This window comes from Pan troglodytes, chromosome 15 (genome assembly GCF_028858775.2).
Source record: "Pan troglodytes isolate AG18354 chromosome 15, NHGRI_mPanTro3-v2.0_pri, whole genome shotgun sequence".
In the NCBI taxonomy this organism is placed as follows: Eukaryota; Metazoa; Chordata; class Mammalia; order Primates; family Hominidae; genus Pan; species Pan troglodytes.
This window is the reverse complement of record NC_072413.2, coordinates 57,013,977-57,034,405: the sequence shown is the minus strand read 5'-3', so window position 1 is coordinate 57,034,405 and position 20,429 is coordinate 57,013,977.

Below are 20,429 nucleotides of genomic sequence, written 5' to 3'. Positions count from 1 at the left end.
CTTACATTCTAATGGGTGAATTCAAATAATAAACAAATGTGCAGATAAGGAAAACAGAATGTCAGATGATGAATAATGCTCTAGAGAAAAGTGGAACCAAGAAGGGAGATGGGAGGCGTGGGGCTGGGGCTGCCATTTTAAATGGGGTAAACGGGGTTGTAATGGAATACTGCACTGACAAGATAAAAACTGAGCAAAAACCTAAAATGTTGAGAGAGGGAGCTAAGGGGATCTGAGGATAAGCTTTCAAGGCCATGGAAGCAGCAAGTGAACAGGCCCACAAGCTGGAATAGTTTTAATTTGTTTTAACCTGTGCGAAGAATAAGGGAGCTGGAGTGGTTGGAGCAGATTTAGTGCAGGAAGAATAGGTATTCTTGAAAACCAGGGTGCAGTTTCGAAGGAGAGAAGGCATGGATGCTATATGATCAAACACACTAGGTAGCACATATGGGATCTGTGGAAGAAATTCATATGAAAAATAAATGTACAGAGAATATCTGTGGTTTACTTCCAAGGAGTTGAACTGGGAGTAGGAAGAAAGGATAGGATGTAGCTTATACTTTTCATTTAATACACTTCTGTACTTACAATTTTTATACCAAGCATGTATTTCAATTTTAAAGTGTTTAAATAAAGGAATGAACATTCACATAAATGTGTGTAAGTACATGCACAAGGACATTTGTTGCTGTTTACAATAACAATTAATTGGGAGCTGCTTTTTAAAAATGGACTATCCATGCAAGGAGATACAAAGATAATGGTAAAGTAGATCTACATATTGACTTGGAAAGGAGTATATGAGCTAGGACTCAAAACACTGGAGTATGGGCCAGGCGCGGTGGCTCATGCTTGTAATCCGAGCACTTTGGGAGGCTGAGGTGGGAGGACCACTTGATTCCAGGAGTTACAGACCAACCTGGGGAACACAGTGAGACCTTGTCTCTACAAAAAATAAACAAAATTAGCCAGGCATGGTGGCATGCGCCTGTGGTTCCAATTACTCAGGAGGCTGAGGTGGGAGGATCATTTGAGCCCTGGAGTTCGAGGCTGCAGTAAGCTGCGATATTGCCACTGCACTCCAGCCTGGGTGACAGAGCAGGACCCTGTCTCAAAAACAAAACAAAACAGAACACTGGAGTGTGAAGTTTATATAAGTAAATAAATGTGCCAGTTTATTTATGTGTCAGTGTAGAAATTTCCTTTGAAAAGTTATTTGTATGATAATAACAGAACACATTGGAAACTTTATTATTAAGGAATTAGATTCATAATGGAGCAAATGCTGAACTATTAAGCAGTCATTTGAAAATACTGCATAGATCTATACTTAGCATAATAATGCATGCAATATACTTTAAATGGAATAAAAGCAGGCTTTAGAATTGCAGGTATGGAATGATTCCATTTTTGTGAAGAGAATCTAAAAAGTAAGCTCTCTGTGAAAAGAGGCTTTTTTTCAGCGCTATATTCCTTACACCTAGTTTCTAGTGCTTGGAACGCACAAAATGAATATCTGTTGAATGTTGAAACAGTAAATGAAAGTGTGCCTCCACACACAAAATTACAAAGCCAAAAAAGTCCTATCTCAATATGTTAACAAAACGGTTTTGATTTTTTCTTCATAATTATCTGTATTTCCTAATTTTTAAAATTAACATATTATGTAACAAAAATATTACTTTCACTTAATGTTTATTTAAAGGTTATAAGTTTCAAGGCTAAGAGTTTAGAAAATATCCATTATCAGGAATAACTATAACTCATTACCTGTCTAGGACTCAAACAGAGGATTGAACCTGCACTCAACAGCAGCATCTGCTATTATTGTGTGGCCACAGAAGCTTTTGCAAGGAGTTAATAAGGGGAGACAGAACAAATAAAAGTTAAAAATAAAGCAGAGTTGCTAAGCCTCAAAAATTTACAGAGTGCTGTTGTCCTAGAAGAAACACAGGGAGAAGATGACCATATCATTTGGGAATTTGACATGTGCCATTACTCTTGATTTAACCTTATTTAAATGCTGTGCTTGCAAATTGGGTAGCTGTCCTTTGTGGACTAAACAGAATTCCCCAGGTGTGGGTGTGATTTGCATATGATTTGCTCAATTATGAATTTTCTGTTGAAAAATGATGGCTTTATTAAAATAGCAAGAACTGAATGTTCACTGGTTGGTCTGCCTGAGCAGGAATAAGGCAGCAACTACATTTCCACTGGGGCCAGCAAGGAAGAACAGTTGGAGCTGGGCCAAAGTTGGCAGTTTTTTCCAGAACGGTAAAAATATAAAAGCCCAGAGATAACCAACTTCAGCAAGAGGCTATGGGGACTTCCTTTCTTAGGTTTCAGAGTTATGTAAGAAATTTTTTTAAAAAATGTTTGCTGGCCTTCTCTAATTACCACAACACGAAGGGTAATGAACTAAATTTATATGAGTCCCAAGATTTTGGGGAATGTTTCTTCTATTTTTTTTTTTTTTTTTTTTTTTTTTTTACTGTGTCAAATGTATACATTTAATTGACTTTGTATATCACTATATTTGATCCTTTTTATTCTTCTAACACTTTCTTTTAGCCAAATTATTTTCTATTCTTCATGTATGCATTTGCTGGTATTGTTTTACCTTGTTTTTTAAAAAATCTTTTAGCTTTCTTTGCCTTATTTACCAATCAAATTATTATTTTTTTATTTCATATAAAATGTTTATCTTACCATATTATCTTGCTAACATGTCCTCTTAGGTAATTTCATTCTTCTATCAAAATGTAATCTCAACATCCCATTTACCAGCATGATGTATGGTCACATTTTTCTTTTCCTTTTCTTTTTCTTTTCTTTTCTCTTTTTTTCTTTTCTTTTCTTTTCTTTTTTCTTTTCAAGGTTTCCTTCTATTGCCCAGGCTGGAGTACAGCGGAGTGATCTTGGCTCACTGCAACCTCTGCCTCCCAGGTTCAAGCGATCCTCCCACCTCTGCCTCTCGAGTAGCTGAGACAACAGTTATGCACCACTACACCTGGCTAATTTTTGTATTTTTTCTAGAGATGGGGTTTCACCATATTGTCCAGGCTGGTCTCAAACTCCTGAGCTCAAGCAATCCACCCACCTCGGCCTCTCAAAGTGCTGGGATTACAGGCATGAGCCACCACGCCCAGCCCACATTTCCTTTAAATGTGCCCATTAAATCACTTGAATCCCACCTGCACCTTCTCCCCTGTAATACCCGGAAGTCTCAGGATGATTGATCTTTATCTCATTCAGGAGGTTGGTCCCTGATTCCCATTCCCAGTCATTGCTACATGCATCCAAGGTGCTCCGTGTCAAATCTGTCTGGGGCTCCCAATTTACAATGCTTGAATACACAGCTCCTTCACCTGAAGGACCAGGTGAAGTTCTACTATTCACTACATCACCCAGAACAACTTGTGCAGATAATGGATGTTGCCTACCCAAAAGCCATTCCCCTTTCCTACTCTCTTGCTAGTATATAATCCTACCTGATAGGGAACAATGGGAAATATATCAGGGGCTTCAGGAAAAGGTTTTTTTTAGTAAGAAGAAATGCATGGGAGGAAAAACAACTTTCCATACACATTGAATGTGGTCAAATCTCCAAGTGATGCCTGGAACTACTGCCACCATTATGAGACAATGAGGGGAGAGGTTGTCAACATGCTGAGAATGGTGAGAGAAAAGACTGGAAGGATCTGGCTTCATTGCGCATATTAGTTTGCTGAACGAAATCTGGAACCACTGTGCCTCTGAGCTTCTCATGGAAAGTAATATACTTATTACCTATGCCAATTTTAGCTGGGTATTGTGTCATTCATAGCCAAAGGCATCCTAACTGGGACATACCGTCTCTATGGGAAGGTTCACAATTGCAGGGGTCAACCCCTAACCCCAGCTCTTTTCCACCCTCATGGTGATTTTATTTACGGGCCTCAATCACATTTTACTGCTACTTAGTTAAGCCACCATAATTCTCCCCAACAAGTTTCAGTAGCTGTGAATTACTGATAGGAGTCAGATTCTTGTTCCTCACCTCCCACCAAATGTTTGGACTCATGCAAATTTGCCTACAAATTCCTAAGCAACTGTCAAGTTCATTGTCTTGGTCCATTTTGTATTGCTGTGCAGGAATACCCGAGGATGGGTAATTTGTAAATAAAAAGGGACTATTTGGCTCACAGTCCTGATGGCTGAAAAAGTTTGAGATTGGGCATCTGCATCTGGTGAAGGTCTCAGGCTGTTTCTACTCATGGTGGAAGGTGAAGGGAAACTGACTTGTGCAGAGATCACAGGTTTGCAGAGAAAGGAAGCAAGAGAGAGAAAAGTGAGGTGCCAGGCTCTTTTTAACAACCAGCTGTCATGGAAACTAATAGAGTGAGAACTCACTCGCCCCAGAAGGAGGGCATTAATCTGTTCATGAGGGATTCACCCCCTGACCCAAACACCTTCCATTGTGCCCCACCTCCAACATTGGGGATCAAATTCAAACAAGAGATTTGGTGGGGACAAACAAACCATATCCAAACTACAGCATTCATTATGTCAAATTTTCTTACAGAATAAAAATGCAAAAGTTCTCTTCACTGTGCATCTGCTACACAATAACTTCATAATTATAGAAGCAAAGTATGCTCATATAAAGAACTAGAAAATACAAAAAGATGAAAAGACAAGAATTTCAATATACCATCCAGAAACATGTTCACTTTGAACATGTTCACATGTATTTTTCTTTTGAATCTTACACAATTGAAATCATACTGCACCTACTATTTTGTATCCTGATTTATTCACTTAACATTATATTGTTTTTCATTTTGCATTACTATTTTTCAAAAATCACGATGTTTAATTTTGGAAAATATCCTATTATGAGGATGTACCCAAATATATTTAATCATTCTATTATATAAAAAGACGATATATAATATAGATGTTAAATCTATGGGTTCTGGAACCAAAATCCCCACTCCAATTTGTATTAGATGTGTGACCTTCAGCAAGTTGCTTAACCTTTTGGAGGCATGGCTTTCTCATCTCCAAAATGGGCATAGTAATAACACCTACCTGCTAGGCTTGTTGTGAGAAACAAGTAAGAGGGCTTAGTAGGATCTGGTACAAAGTTAATATTCAATAAAGATTTGTTATTGTTATTATTATTATAAAAATGTGAGGTTATTTTCCATTTTCTCAAATGTAAATAGGACATCCATGTCTCAAAACAGCCTTGAACATACATCACTTTTTGCTTCTGATTAATTTTTGGAATCATTTCCTAGAAAGGGAATTCTTGGCTAATGCCTATTTTATCTTGATAATTTATCAGATTTTTATAAAGATGAAAAAGCAAATTCAAGCCTCAAGGGGAAAGGGTGAAAAGAATACATTCCCTGAACAAAATAAGTATTTTCCTACTCACTGTCCCAACATTATAGGGCAGATTCACCCATACCCTTAAAAGTTGAGCTTTCTATCCTTAAATTGAAGTAAAGAAGTTCATCCATAGGTCAAAATTAGCTCTTAACATAATGACAGGTCTGTTTTGGGCACTACTTAGATGGCATGCTGGAATGGTATTTTCTTTTTCAGTAATAGATTCTCACTTTCCTTTTTGAAAAGAAATGTGATTAAGCAAAAATCTATGCTCTTTTATTCATACAATTATTAAAAACTCATGGGAGCACAAGAAGTGGCTAAGAGGGTCCTTTCTGGAGGGACCCTCATTGTAGTTCCCCAGGTATAATTTTAACGAGCAATTAAGGAGTCTCATCAATCAATTGTCAATTTCCTCAGATACACTTTTCATTCATTCTACATTCTGATTGAGGTTGTTAGCATATCTTTAGCTGCCTGCTTGCCACCACTTCTAAGAAAGGCCACAGCCTCTGTCCTGAATTCTTAGTTACTGGTCCATGAATACTCTACCCAGGATGGCAGACAATGAGAAAATAATGAAAGGAAGAATGCACCTTCTGTCTTCCCTGCTCAGAAAATCCCTTCACCAGACTCACTTCTCCTACCTAATCCTTTGAATCTTTAGATTGAATATAAACATTGTTTTGGGTTCAGTTTAATGGCATAAGAGCCATTAAGAAATACTCCACTAACTTCCAGCGGTTTGAAGTCTAGATTCTGTGACAGATTGATAGGTTTTAAAATGCACCCTTCCTGAAAGGACGATCTGTAACTTACATCTGTGCCACTTGCTTCTGCTGCCCTCCTGTGGCCTCCCAGGGTCCTAACAACGTGTGCAGCCTTTTGTCCAGCTGCCCGGTCTCACCCTTTGTCATCTGTTTTCTCTGCTGTTTATTCTCCTCTTTACCCTCATCTGTGATAGCTGTAGGAATTCAGGCCCTCAATGACTCATCCAGATTCGTGGCTCCAATTTGCCCCCAGGATTGCAATGTTATGCTCTGCTAGACTCTATTCCCTTCCAGCATTGGTGCTCCTCATGTGTGACTAAATGCTCTTTCTTCTTTGATAGGAAGTGTATATTCTAAGTAATGTGCATTCAGTTAAGTGATTATTTGTTTAAAAATTATATTCTTGTTTATAAATCCTCGTTTATAATATGCCACTTCATCAGGCGCCAATGATCAGGCCGGGCACATGTGTTAGCAAAGCTTGCTTGTTCACTGTGTGTATTACAGGCATTTGCAGGGAGATTTTTCGCAGGAGCCTTTGTCTTTTATTTTTTACTTTTCTCACCATGCAGTCAAATATGCCTTTTCTTAGTTCAGCGAGCCTTGTAAAGTTTGATCTACAATCTAGGGAAGACTTCTAATTCAGAGTAATTTGCCAAGATGAAAGATCTGATCTGCTTTAAGAGAAATTAATCATTTCCCTTTTCCTGGAACTTTCTCAAGTTTTGAGGAATGATTTTGTCTCCTTTCTGCATGGAAACATTCTTTTAAAATTTTTAAATATTTTAATTTCATTGCAAGACAATAGTAAGTGGGGTAAGACTGAGGTCTAGGATTAAGAACAGTTATCTACTCATTGTCTTTTAACACATCAGTACTTTTTAAAGAATGCAGGTAAATGGCCCGGCCAGCCGCCCTGTCCGGGAGGGAGGTGGGGGGTCAGCCCCCCGCCCGGCCAGCCGCCCCGTCCGGGAGGTGAGGGGCGCTTCTGCCCGGCCGCCCCTACTGGGAAGTGAGGAGCTCCTCTGCCCGGCCACCACCCCATCTGGGAGGTGTACTCAACAGCTCATTGAGAACGGGCCATGAAGACAATGGCGGTTTTGTGGAATAGAAAGGGGGGAAAGGTGGGGAAAAGATTGAGAAATCAGATGGTTGCCGTGTCTGTGTAGAAAGAGGTAGACATGGGAGACTTTTCATTTTGTTCTGTACTAAGAAAAATTCTTCTGCCTTGGGATCCTGTTGATCTGTGACCTTACCCCCAACCCTGTGCTCTCTGAAACATGTGCTGTATCCACTCAGGGTTGAATGGATTAAGGGCGGTGCAAGATGTGCTTTGTTAAACAGATGCTTGAAGGCAGCATGTTCGTTAAGAGTCATCACCACTCCCTAATCTCAAGTACCCAGGGACACAAACACTGCGGAAGGCCGCAGGGTCCTCTGCCTAGGAAAACCAGAGAACTTTGTTCACTTGTTTATCTGCTGACCTTCCCTCCACTATTGTCCTGTGACCCTGCCAAATCCCCCTCTGCGAGAAACACCCAAGAATGATCAATAAAAAAAAAAAAAAAAAAAACAGTAAAAAAAAACAAGCTCCAAAAAAAAAAAAAAAAAAAAGACTTAGTCTCTCTCTCGCCCAAGCTGGAGAGTGCAGTGGCATGATCTTGACTCACTGCAGCCTCTGTCTCCTGGGTTCAGGTGATTCTCCTGCCTCAGACTCCCAAGTAGCTGGGATTACAGGCACCCACCACCACGCCTGGTTAGTTTTTGTATTTTTTTAGTAGAGACAAAGTTTCACCACGTGGGCCAGGCTGGTCTCGAGCGCCTGACCTCAAGTGATCTGCCAGCCTCAGCCTCCCAAAGTGCTGGGATTACAGGTGTGAGCCACCGCGCCCAGCCTCATTAATCAATTCTTATAAGCCAACACAAACAGCATTTTTACATGATTGACGTTATGAATATTTGTTTCATATTCAGTTTAATAATTGAATAAGAATGCATTGAATACAATTACAGTGAAGGATGCTTAGAAATGCTCATGGGAAAGTTGTTCATTGCTGGTTAGATATCTAAGTCTGTACATATTTTTATTTTCATTGAGTCAGAAGCTTTTAGAACTGGACATGATTTAGAGATTATCATGTATTTTATATGGAGATTCACTTAGTATCCCCCTGCAAATTTAAGCTAGTGCTACCCCATATTTTTGTGTCAATAGCCTATAAAGTAGGAGTGAATCACTTGAAAATTTATTAGAACTTTTGTTGTAAATATAAATTTATTCTTAATTTAAGTTTAAATTATTTGGCAACTTTAAGTTCATTTTTCTTAATTTGGCTATATTTAACTTTTTTTAATCTACCTTTGTAGCCATGCAGTGTTCCTATTGCATTTCAATTAGAGGTTATTGTGGTAAGAGCTAAGGGCCCTGAAAGAAGTCAAAGCAACTGTATTCCATTTATTATGCAAATGTAATTCTGTTTTTATGTAGTTGTAAATATTTATTATGTTTGAATGTAAAAAAAAAAAAAAAAGAATGTATTGTCATGCTTCCCCCAGAAGAGTCCTGGTCATTCCTGAGATTTTTGGCTTAACCAATGAAAGAGCCTGATGTGGGAAATGAACCCAGCAACCATTCCGCCAACGTGTATGGACAAAAAGCAGCCTTGACCCGGTGTGGTGGCTCGCGCCTGTAGTCCCAGCGCTTTGGGAAGCTGAGGCAGGCGGATCACTTGAGGTCAGGAGTTCGAGACCAGCCTGGTCAACATGGTGAAACCCCATCTGTACCAGAAAGTACAAAGATTGGCTGGGCGTGGTGGCGCACACCTGTAATCCCAGCTACTCCGTAGGCTGAGGTAGGAGGACTGCTTGAATCCAGGAGGCAGAGGCTACAGTGAGCCAAGATTTTGCCCCTGCACTCTAGCCTGGGTTGGACAGAGTAAGACCTTGTCTCCAAAAAAAAAAAAAAAAAAAAAAAAAAAAGCAGCCTTATGACTCAAATAAGGAGTGGACTGACAGTTGCATTCTGTTGGCACAGAACACATCTTGGATGATAATGGCCCTTCCAGTGTGCGGCATAGATCCAGATATTCTCTCCTCTGGCTGGGCAGCCACTCGTCTACCCCTCCCACTGTTTACAGGGAACATGGAAAAAATTAAAACGTGTGGCCAGTAAGAGTGTAACCATCATTTGGAGACTCAATTGGATTTTTCTGTGTGGTGGTTTAAAAGAAAACAAAACAAAAATGCTACATTTCAAAAACATTTGCAGCAAAAAATAAAGTAAATCATTATCTCAAAAAAAAAAAAAAAGAATGCAGGTAAATGATACTAGGTCCTGGATATATGACATATATTAGTGATTTATTTATTTTAATTAATTAATTTATTATTATTATTTTGAGACAGAGTTCACTCTGTCACCCAGGCTATAATGCAGTGTCGCGATTTCGGCTCTCTGTAGCCGCTGCCTCCCTGCTTCAAGTGGCTCTCATGCTTCAGCCTCCCGAGTGACTGTGATTATGGGTGCCCGCCACCACGTCTGGCTAATTTTTGTATTTTTTGGTAGAAATGGGTTTTTGCCATGTTGGCCAGGCTGGTCTTGAACTCCTGACCTCAAGTGATCTGCCTGTCTCGGCTTCCCAAAGTGCTGGGATTACAGGCATGAGCCACCGCCCCCGGCCTACACTAATGATTTAGATATTAGGATGAGTATGACCTCTAGTGCTCTCTACCTTTGTGACCAGGTCACTCAACCTCACAGCATCTCACTTTATTCATCTTTAAAATAGACATTATAATACATATTTTGCAGGGTTGTTATGACAAACCGATGTGACATTTTACACACTGTAAATCAAGATATAAATATAAAATATTATTATGTATGCCCTTTTTTGGGGGGAAATAAAGGAATACAGCATCAAAACAACCAACCAACAAAGATGCTTCTCTAATGGGCCCTTTATAAAACTTAGCTAGTAGCAGATAATTCAGAAAAATAAATTGTATTCTAAAGATAGTTTCTTCTATTGACCTATCTTAAATATGAGAACTTTTTTTTCTTTATTTCTTCTAAAACAAAAAAACCATGATACATGTGCAGAACGTGCAGGTTTGTTACATAGGTATACGTGTGCCACGGTGGTTTGCTGCACCTATTGACCTGTCCTCTAAATTCCCTCCCCTCACCCCCTACTCCTCAAAAGACCCTGGTGTGTGTTGTTTCCCACTCTGTCCATGTGTTCTCAATGTTCAGCTCCCACTTATGGTGAGAACATGCGGTGTTTGGCTTTCTGTTCCTGTGTTAGTTTGCTGAAGATGATGGCTTCCAGCTTCATCCATGTCCCTGCAAAGAACATGATCTCATTCCTTTTTATGGCTGCATAGTATTCCATGATGTATATGTACCACACTTCCTTTATCCAGTCTATTATTAATGGGCATTTGGGTTGGTTCCATGTGTTTGCTATTGTAAATAATGCTGCAATAAACATATGTCTTTATAGTAGAATGATTCATACTCCTTTGGGTATATGCCCAGTAATGAGATTGCTGGATCAAATGGTATTTCTGGTTCTAGATCCTTGAGTAATTGGCATAATGTCTTCCATAATGAGAAGATAGAAAATATGAGAACATTTGTAGTGTATATAATTTACAGTTTCTACTATTAAAGCAAAACCTCGTAGCACAGATAGACCTTAGGTTGTAATTCACAAAACAATGAACTTGCATTTGGGGGAGAAAATAGGACAATTCCAAACTTAGATATTGTCGTAAGTGATTCTGGCCAGTTCCTGAGTCCAGTTGATTTTAAGGCACAAGATTGACCTGAAACAGTCAAAATGGTCACCTTACAAGAGAAATAGAGAAAACATAGCAGAAAATGCACGAGCATCATTAACAAATTCCTCTATGTGACTTCAAAGACACACTCAGGGAAGGCTACCCCCACTGAGGAATTGCTTTCCCAAGTCCTGTTGCTGCTGGCTTCAATGTGGGGCCACCTCATTTCATTAGCCTTCATTCTGCACAGCTGCCAACCATTACTTCCTCCCTTGGATCTTAGGAAGTCTTAACTGTCATTTCAAGAGTCAGATCATATAATGGTTTAACTGAAACATTGTAGTTGTTTTTGGCACAATGACCTATGTCAGATAAATTTTTAAAATAAGTAGAACACCTTTTTATTTAAAATTTGTTGATTTAGGAAGTATTTGTATAGGTTCGTTACATGGGTCTACTGAATGATGCTGAGGTTTGGGCTTCTAATGTTCTTGACACACAAGTAGTGAACATAGTACCCAATGGGCAGGTTTTCAACACGTGTTCCCTTTCCTCCCTCCCTGCTTTTTGGAATCCTCAGTGTTTACTCTTCGCATCTTTGTGTCTATGTCTACCCAATGTTTAGCTCTCTCTTAGAAGTGAGAACGTGTGGTATTTGGTTTTCTGTTTCTGTGTTAATTCACTTAGAATAATGGCCTCCAGCTGCATTTATGTTGCCGCAAAGGATATATCATTCTCTGTTATGGCTGAGTTGCATTCCATGGTGTATATGTGCCACATTTTCTTTATCCAATCCACTATTCATAGGCACCTGGTAGAGACCCCTTTTAAAACCAAACCCCACATGGAATTCCAGTTTATAAAAGAGTTCAGAGAGGGAACTACTCCATTGAAGGAGGAGTAGGGAAAGTGTCTAAAATGTCAGAGATCCTCTTTCACCCCTTCTTCCAATCCTCTGGTAGTGGCTCCCCAGCCACCTCCAAAGATCTTTAAGACTCTAGGCAGCACAAGCTGAAAAAAAGTAATCTATGCCAATATAACAATTGATTTTCTAAATAAGAAACTAGAACAAAATTCTACAATAATTAAAGGATTAGCTAGCAATGAAAGAAACCAGATCAGTCTTGAGAGAGAAGATTCCTGAGAAAAGAAGCAAACGAACTGTCTGGAATCATGGTCATGTTCTGTATCTTGACAGGGGTATGGGTCATACATGTGTAAGCTGTTGTCAAAACTAAAGTGTACATTTAGGATCTATGATCTCAGCATACATAACATAAAATAAAATAACTGAAGGCCAGATCCAGCTGAAATCCTGTTGGTCTCCAGATAAATACTGACTCATATTCACTTAACTAAAAAGATGCCTTGTGGCTTGAGTTTGTTTCATCTATAAAGATCAAGCACATGTTTATGGAGCATCACCTATTTTCGGCTATAATTCCAAATTAAGTAACACAATTCAACAACATTAGCTCAATGGTTGCAAGATATATCATTGTTCAACTTATAGTCCCAATTTATCTTTGATGGCGATGCAGAAAGAACAAACTGCCCATATTAAATCAATCAATACTTCGTACCATGATCAGGAGACTAAGTACTGTAATACCATGGACACCATTCCCAGAAAAATGACTCTGTAAAACAGCTGAGTTTCAGGTCAAAGTAAAGTGTTAATTCTCAACTGGAACTAAGAGTTAAGAATTTCATCCCCAAACAGTGGCTCATATAGTTTTTGATTCTTTACACACCATCATGATTGTGATCAAATCTAAAGATTTTCCCGTTAGATGTGTGTGCATGCATACACAAATACACATGCACACACTGCAAATATTGCAGGCATATTCAGAGGCTAATACTGCCCGAAGCCTATCCATGAATTCCAGGTAAAGAATCTGCACTCAAAATCTTTTCTCAGCTGCAGAAAATCTCATTTGAGACTAATCACTATAGTGTGGTAGAATAATAAAAAAATTTCGCAGGTGCCATGAGTTAATGCTGTATTCCTGAGGTAGTTGGGTTTTTTTATTGTTGAGAAATTAGTTTTCTTCAAATTGGCTCACATCTATTAAAATAATATCTAAGATATGTGCAGCATTGTTTGGTTTTCAGAGCACTGGCATATAATGCCATAGGACTTACTTCAGGAATTTTATATAATAGACATCCACTGAATTAAAATTTAAAGTCCTGTGTCTCACCCAGCAATTCTAGAAGGTTTCAGCTTCATTTGTGGATAGGAAAACTCAAGTACAGAATACCCAATATGAGTTGGCTAGTCAGCATCAGACTAAAAAGACTGAATCCTTGTTCCAGCAACAGCCCCTTTCTTTTGGCTACGTTGCCAACCAAATGTTTTAAATAAGTAAATAGCAACAAAACAATAATGATAGTTATTCACTCTGGACCGAGAATTTGGAGCCAGGATTTTAAATATGGGTTTACACTAAATGATAATCTTTAAAGATAATATGAGCATATTCTTTATCATCTGGCAATTGTCTTAAACTGAGATTGCTACTTCCTTCTCATTGTCCAAGTTTATATTTGTGCCTGCCACTGTGTTTGTACTGTGTGAAAGCCAAATAATTTCATGGCAGCCCACAAAAAAGAAAGGTTTCCAGAAGCTGAAATAGGGAAATGTAATGAGAGATCTATATTCACAGAGCACATAGTAGTTTGAGAAAGATGCTCAATGAATGCTGATGTTGATTGAACACTTAGTTCCAAAAATATCTTTCTTCTATAGTATCAATTTGGCAGGAAATATTATAATAAATATAAAGAAATTCTGCTTCCATATCGAGAAATAAATGGAGTAAATTCTCACTTGATGCAGATTTCACTTTTCTAAAAATACTAGCCTTAACATTAATCTTCAGTAATTAACTAAAATTGTTATGTAAAAATTTCTTGTTTATAGGATTTTGATAAACTATAAGGTCCAACTAACTAACCTAAACTATCAAACAAATTTTTGAAGTTTGAAGTTTCATTTTGTGTAGCATATCTATGTGAGCAAGTCTTTTCTGTATTAGAAAGAGAAGCCAAAATGCTGCAGGGCGTAGAATCTGACATAAACCCTCATCATTTTAATGTTAAATTCAGCACCAGTTGATTCACTGTCAGCAAACAATATTATCTGCCATGTTAAATTAATACTATTCACTTAAACTATGTTTTTATTTGATTCATGTATTTGTTTTGATTTAAAAAAACTTGCAAGTATAAAGAGCTTATTTCTAGGGTTAGGTCTAAATATTTCAATACTATTACAATAAAAACAAATCAATATTGGTGAAATTAATGAGAATATTTTTCCTTTGAAAGGGACCCACAGATTACTCAAGTTTGAGAAACCTTGGTCCAGATTAGCATTGATTAATTTATCAGTATTCTTGAGATACATTTTTTTGTATCTCAAGATTTTGCCACATAATTATCCAGTTTCTCAAGCTTATCCACAAGGAGATCATGACAAATTTTGTCAATTATCTTAATGAAATCAATACTTTTGGTGCCTATGATATTTCATTTAGTGATGCTATAAAAATAATAAACTTTCGAATGGATTTAGTGGGTCACTTCATTTATCTGGAGACTCAATGAAATGTGTTTCATCTGATCCACTCTGAAACACATTCATCACTATAGAGGAGATGGACTTCAAAATGAGACTTAAGAAGCTTTGGTATCCTGTGGCAAGCTTTGGGACTATGGGGGTCCTTCACTTCACTTTGGACAAGAAAGGACACTAGGGGACATAGAAGGTCTCAACACTGGGCTACAGTTTCCATCTCCCTCTGTCTCCCACTCTTTTGTACATGGAGTGGTGTCATCTCTTCTGTAGCTCAAGATCTGCCTGCATCTCAATGACCAACTGCAAGTAACCACAGTGTCCTTCCTCATTCTGGAAAGGACCATTCCAAGTCCTGAGACAGGGCTTCTATTCCAGGTCCAAAGTCCAATTCCTGCCAGTCTCTAGATGCTGACCACATAAAATCTCATTTGTTTTCTGGTGTCATTTGAGGGGGCACGTCCCCATCTAAGCAGTCACTGATGGCTGCGTATTCTAACCGACCTGCTGATCCTAATTCTGCCCAGCTCCAATGCCAACTTGTGCCACCCTGTGGCTGCTCTAAACCCTACAACTAACAGAATTTTCATACAAATTATCTCTAATGTCTGTAAGGTCTGTGAGAGGGGGAAACTTGTTTCTTTTGTTCACGTTCCTATTTTGAATATTTAGCATGGTATGCAACATTTAGTAGGTTTTCAGTAAATGCTCATTCAATGAATGAATGAAAGCCTTAGGACATCCCCTAACCTACCAATTAAACAAGTACTTGAAGCATATATCTCTGGCTTCAGAACATAAATATATTTTTTTTAAATCTCAGGTTACTTCATTTGTGTGGTCTCCAGGTCCAGTAGCTCTTTCCTTGTGGACATTCTAGCTTTTAAAGGACTCAAACAAAAGGCTCTCCTTGCACCTTTCTCAATCATGCAGTGGAAGGATGGGCATAACCCCAGAGCCTGGAAGTCGGCACCCCTTCTCATTCAAGAGATTAAAGAGAGAGAGTTCCAGTTGTCCAGATAGTAGAGGCAGAGACTTCTCCTTTACCTCAAGAACTGGAGGAAATTTTTCTTTATTCTTTCAGAGGTCTAGAAGTCCAATGGGGAAACAAAATAGGATAAAACAATTGGTTTCTAGGAAGATGTCTGTGGTTACAGTAACCACACTGCTTGCTTCACTTTGCTTCAACAGAAAGACCCCTGGGCAACACCTGAGCAAAATGTATCCACCTATTCAGGTAATCCTATTTTTACCTTTGCTTAAGAATGTATCTGTAATATTTCTCATTTTAATGCTAGTTCAAATAAATTGTCCAAAATAAAAGGCTGTGATTACGACCTAACTCTCAAATTTCTACTATAAATTCAGATTATACTCCAGGAACCCAGGACCTTCTCACACCAGAAAAAGCTGACTTATGACCACAAAGCCATGTTATCATTAAACCATGACATATTTGAAGCTAGGTGGCCATGCTATAAATAGAATGATTAATAATACCTAGCCAACATCTCATCTTAAAATCAAACTTACGTCAATTTTTTATATCTCATTATGTGCCAATATGAGATTATATTTTCAAAGAAGGCTACAGAAATATTCCTGGTCCCACATGGCACCACTCAACAAGCAGGGAGTCTGTTTCTCCTCCCCTTGAAATTGGGTTGATGTTTGTGACTGTCTGCCTAAATGAATAGAATCTGGTGAAAGCAATACTGCCTTCTTCCAAGGTAAGGTCATGAGAGTTTCTTTTAGCTGGTTCTCTCTCCTGGGATGTTCACCCTTGAAATTCAGGGATGATGTGGTGAGGAAACCCAGATCACATGGAGAGGCCACGTGTGGGTGTTCTGCAGACTGGGCCTTCAGAAGTCTCAACTGACAGCATTACTACCAGACATATGAGCATTCAGGTGACTCCAGCCCGTGGTCTTCAAGCCACCCCCACTGGAAGTGGGGTGGAGCAGAAATGAACGATTCCCACCATGTCCTGCCTAAACTGAAGCTTTGTGAGCAAAATAAATATTGCAGTTGCTTTAGGCCACTAGGTTTGGGCTATTTATTATGCAGCAATAGAAAACTGAAATAATCAAATGAGGTGCTCTCACTCGATCCTCATAATCACTGAATATTTTAGATTCCACATATAAGTGAGAGGTTAGTATTAATAATTTCATATTGCCAGTGTATAAACAGGCACTGTGCTAAGACATGGAAATGCATTAGTGAACATGGCTGACATAGTTCCTGCCTTTATCAAGCTTATGTGGCAGACTGACTGTGTTCATTTCTTTATAACCATTAACTATAAGCCAGCAGGGGCACTGCTGAGCCTCACTACACATAGAAGGACAAAGGATCATGCTTTTCTCTAGGCATGTCTTAATCTTAACATTCTCCATCAGAAAAAAATCAAATCATGTGTTTCTCTTAGCTTCAAATGTAGTGTGTATCCGTCTGTGACAATTGGTCATATTCTTGCATTAGAATTTCACAGACTGAGTCAAGTTTTTCTAAGGTTTGTTTTTGTTTCAGCTTTAATGGGATGTAATTGACAAATAGAAATTGTATATATCTAAGTTGCAAAAGTTAATGTTTACATATATAAACATACATACACACACACACACACACACACACATATATATAAACAACTATCAAGCTAGTTAACATATCCATCACCTTACATAGTTACTTTTTCATGTGTGGTGAAAACACTTAAGATCTAGCCCTGTAGCAAATTTCATATATACAATACAGTATTGTTTTCTGTAGCCATGATTTCTATAGTCATGATAGTCTGTACATTAGATCTCCAGAACTTATTCCTCCTAATTTAAACTTTGTACCCTTTGACCAACATCTCCCCATTTCTACCATCCTCTAACCTCTGTCAACTACCATTCTACTCTCAGCTTCTATGAGTTTGAATATTTTAGATTTCACATAGAAGTGAGATTATGCAGGATTTGTATTTGTGTGTCTGGCTTATTACACTTAGCACAATGTCCCCCAGGTTTATCCATGTTGTCACAAATGGCATATTTTCTTCCTTTTTAAGGCTGAATAGTATTCCATTGTATGTATATACCACATTTTCTTTATTCGTCTATCCACCGATGGACATGTAGGTTGTTTCCATATATTGGCTATTGTGAATAATGCCCCCAGTGAACATGGAAGTGCAGATATCTCTTCAAGATACTGATTTCCTTTGGATATATATATATACCTGGAAGTGGGGTTCCTGGATTATATGGTAGTTCTATTTTTAATTCTTTGAGGAACTTCCATACTGTTTTCTATACGGCTGTACCAATTTACATTCCTACCAACAGTGTACAAGTTTCCCTTTTCTTCACATCCTCACCAACACTTGTTATCTTTTACCTTCCTAATAACTCTTCTAACAGGTGTGAGGTGGTATGTCACTGTGGTTTTGATTTGCATTTCCCTGATGATTAGTGATGTTGAATACCTTTTCATATGCATGTTAGCTGTTTCAAGATCTTTCATTAAGTCTACAATGTGGTCCAAGGTTGATGGGCCTGTCACTAGGAAAATAAAGGGTTTGGGTCCTGGGCAGGCAGGACTGCCCTGGATGGCAGCAGAGTGGAGCGGAAGCCAGATCACAGGGCTGTTTTAGGGTTTGCAGTCTGGTTGAGTTCAGTGGTCCTTTTACCAGGGGCAAGAAAAAGCATAGCTGCACCCGGCCACCAGGGTGCAGGCCTGCATCCTCAAAGTGGTCCTCCTCAGTCCTGGACTCCATTGGGGTTTTACAACCCCTTATCTGTATCCCAAAGCTCCCACAGATTTTCTGAGAATGGATGATCCTGTCCTCGGAGGCCACCAAGCCCTCTCCAAGACATTCAAACTAGCAGGTCTGGATTTGCAGTGCTCTGTGTCTTGGAGTTTTTAGTTTGTTAGTAGAGAGAGCCAAATCAGAAGTTTTCCTATAATCAAAATTAAGCCAGGAAAGCCCAAAAGGCTGTTCTACCATCATCTGAATTAACAGTGTAACTGGGGACAGAGAACATAGACAAACTCTATAAGTTTCAAACTCTATGACTCTCAGTGAGAGTCAAGGCCCAGAGAAGCAAACTTAAGACTTATAAGTGACCACCTGAAACCTGCCCCACAAACCTATCAAAAATTTTCTCCACTCCTGCTGCCCTACCCCTAAATGTAGGTGACGGCATTGTTTCCATTCCAGTGTGCTTTCTTTAAGTAGTCACACTCACAGCATGCTGGGCTTCACATCAAAGCAAGTCCCATTGCATACCTGATTAACACATTAGCTCCCAAACCAGCTAAATCAACTGACATCCTGCATCCTGTCCTCTTCTACGGCAGAGGTGGCATGGGTAATTTTGGATAATCATGCTGTTGATTTCTCCATCTCACCACTCAAGTTTAATGTATATCTTCTGTCTAGTTATGGTCTTGGCTCCTACCTACTGCCTCTATTCTTGCAATGCACAGTTGACCTGATTCTAAGACCCATTTCATCCAGATATTGCTCCTACTTGACACATTCCCACCCTGCAGAGACAATGGAGATGTCAAACTTATTCAACGAACTCTGAACTCTAAGGAAAGGGACAAAGAAAAATAACATGTATTAATCAACTGCAGAATATTGCTGAGGGCACACTGGACTAAACTTTTTTTCCCCAGTTTTTTGGACTAAACTTTTATAATTTCTTGCATTTCAACATCATTTACTGGAAATGAAATGGTGGATGCTTAAAATCAACATGAGTAACATCAACCTAGTTTTGAAAAGCATGATGAATCTAGCAAGAACTCTCTGCAAGTATTTTTTATATTCTTTCACTTTAGAAGGTAAGATCATTCAACTAACTATAGTTTATCTTTAATGTTTTAGAACTCTTCAAGTTTTTGGCTCACATATTTTCCAATGTATTTATGATTATCTCAGGTATCAAGGGTCATTAACATATTGGCTGTGACTCTGAGGTCTAGGCAATGGAAGTTATACTTCTCCCGTTAACAACATCACACGATCTCAAATGGCAACTTCTGAATCTTGGTTTTAGATGATTGTGGCAATCTGGGTTTCATTATTAAAGGGAGATAAGATGACAGATTGGGCTGGTTCTCACTATCTCGGAATAACAGCCTTAAGTATTTGGAAAATGTGAGCACAAAAATATTTAAGGATTTGAAGAGTGTAGGTTATTTTCCATCTGGAAGATAAAGTGCAGAAGATTATCACCCGAACAATTTTGATATTGGGTTTTATCTTTCTGCAACAAGCAGACCATGGTCAACAGAATCTGCTTGCTGCCATTTATGATGAGACTGTGGAATTACTCAAATCTCTAGCATCTCTCATTTATTTTTAGCTTCATGTTTAGTTAGTAACAGCGGAATCTAGGTGCCAACATGTTTTTAGCAGATACTATCCAGATCTGCCAATGATTTAAACTGCTCATGAGCATGTAGAGATACAATACAGGAAAAGTAATGAAAAGGAGTTTTCAGTGAGGGAATGTTCAAGAAAGCTTCACATGTTAGAGGTCAACTTCAACTATAAATGTCAATTTATTGTAACTTTTCTCTTCTTGCTTACAGTATTCATGCCTGAAAAACTGAAACAGGAAAGGAAATCATTTTGGATTATCTTTTCCAAGGACGAATATTTTATTTTAGCTTTTTAAATTGATAAATAAAAATTGCATGTTATGTACAACATGGTGTTTTGAGATATGCATACATTTTGGTTCAACTGAGTTAATTAACATATGCATTACCTCACATACTTATCATTTTTGTGATAAGAACACAAAACCTACTCTTATTAATTTTCAAAATACAATATATTATTATTAATTATAGCCACCACATGGTACAATAGCTCTCTTGAAATTATTCCTCCTATCTAACTAAAA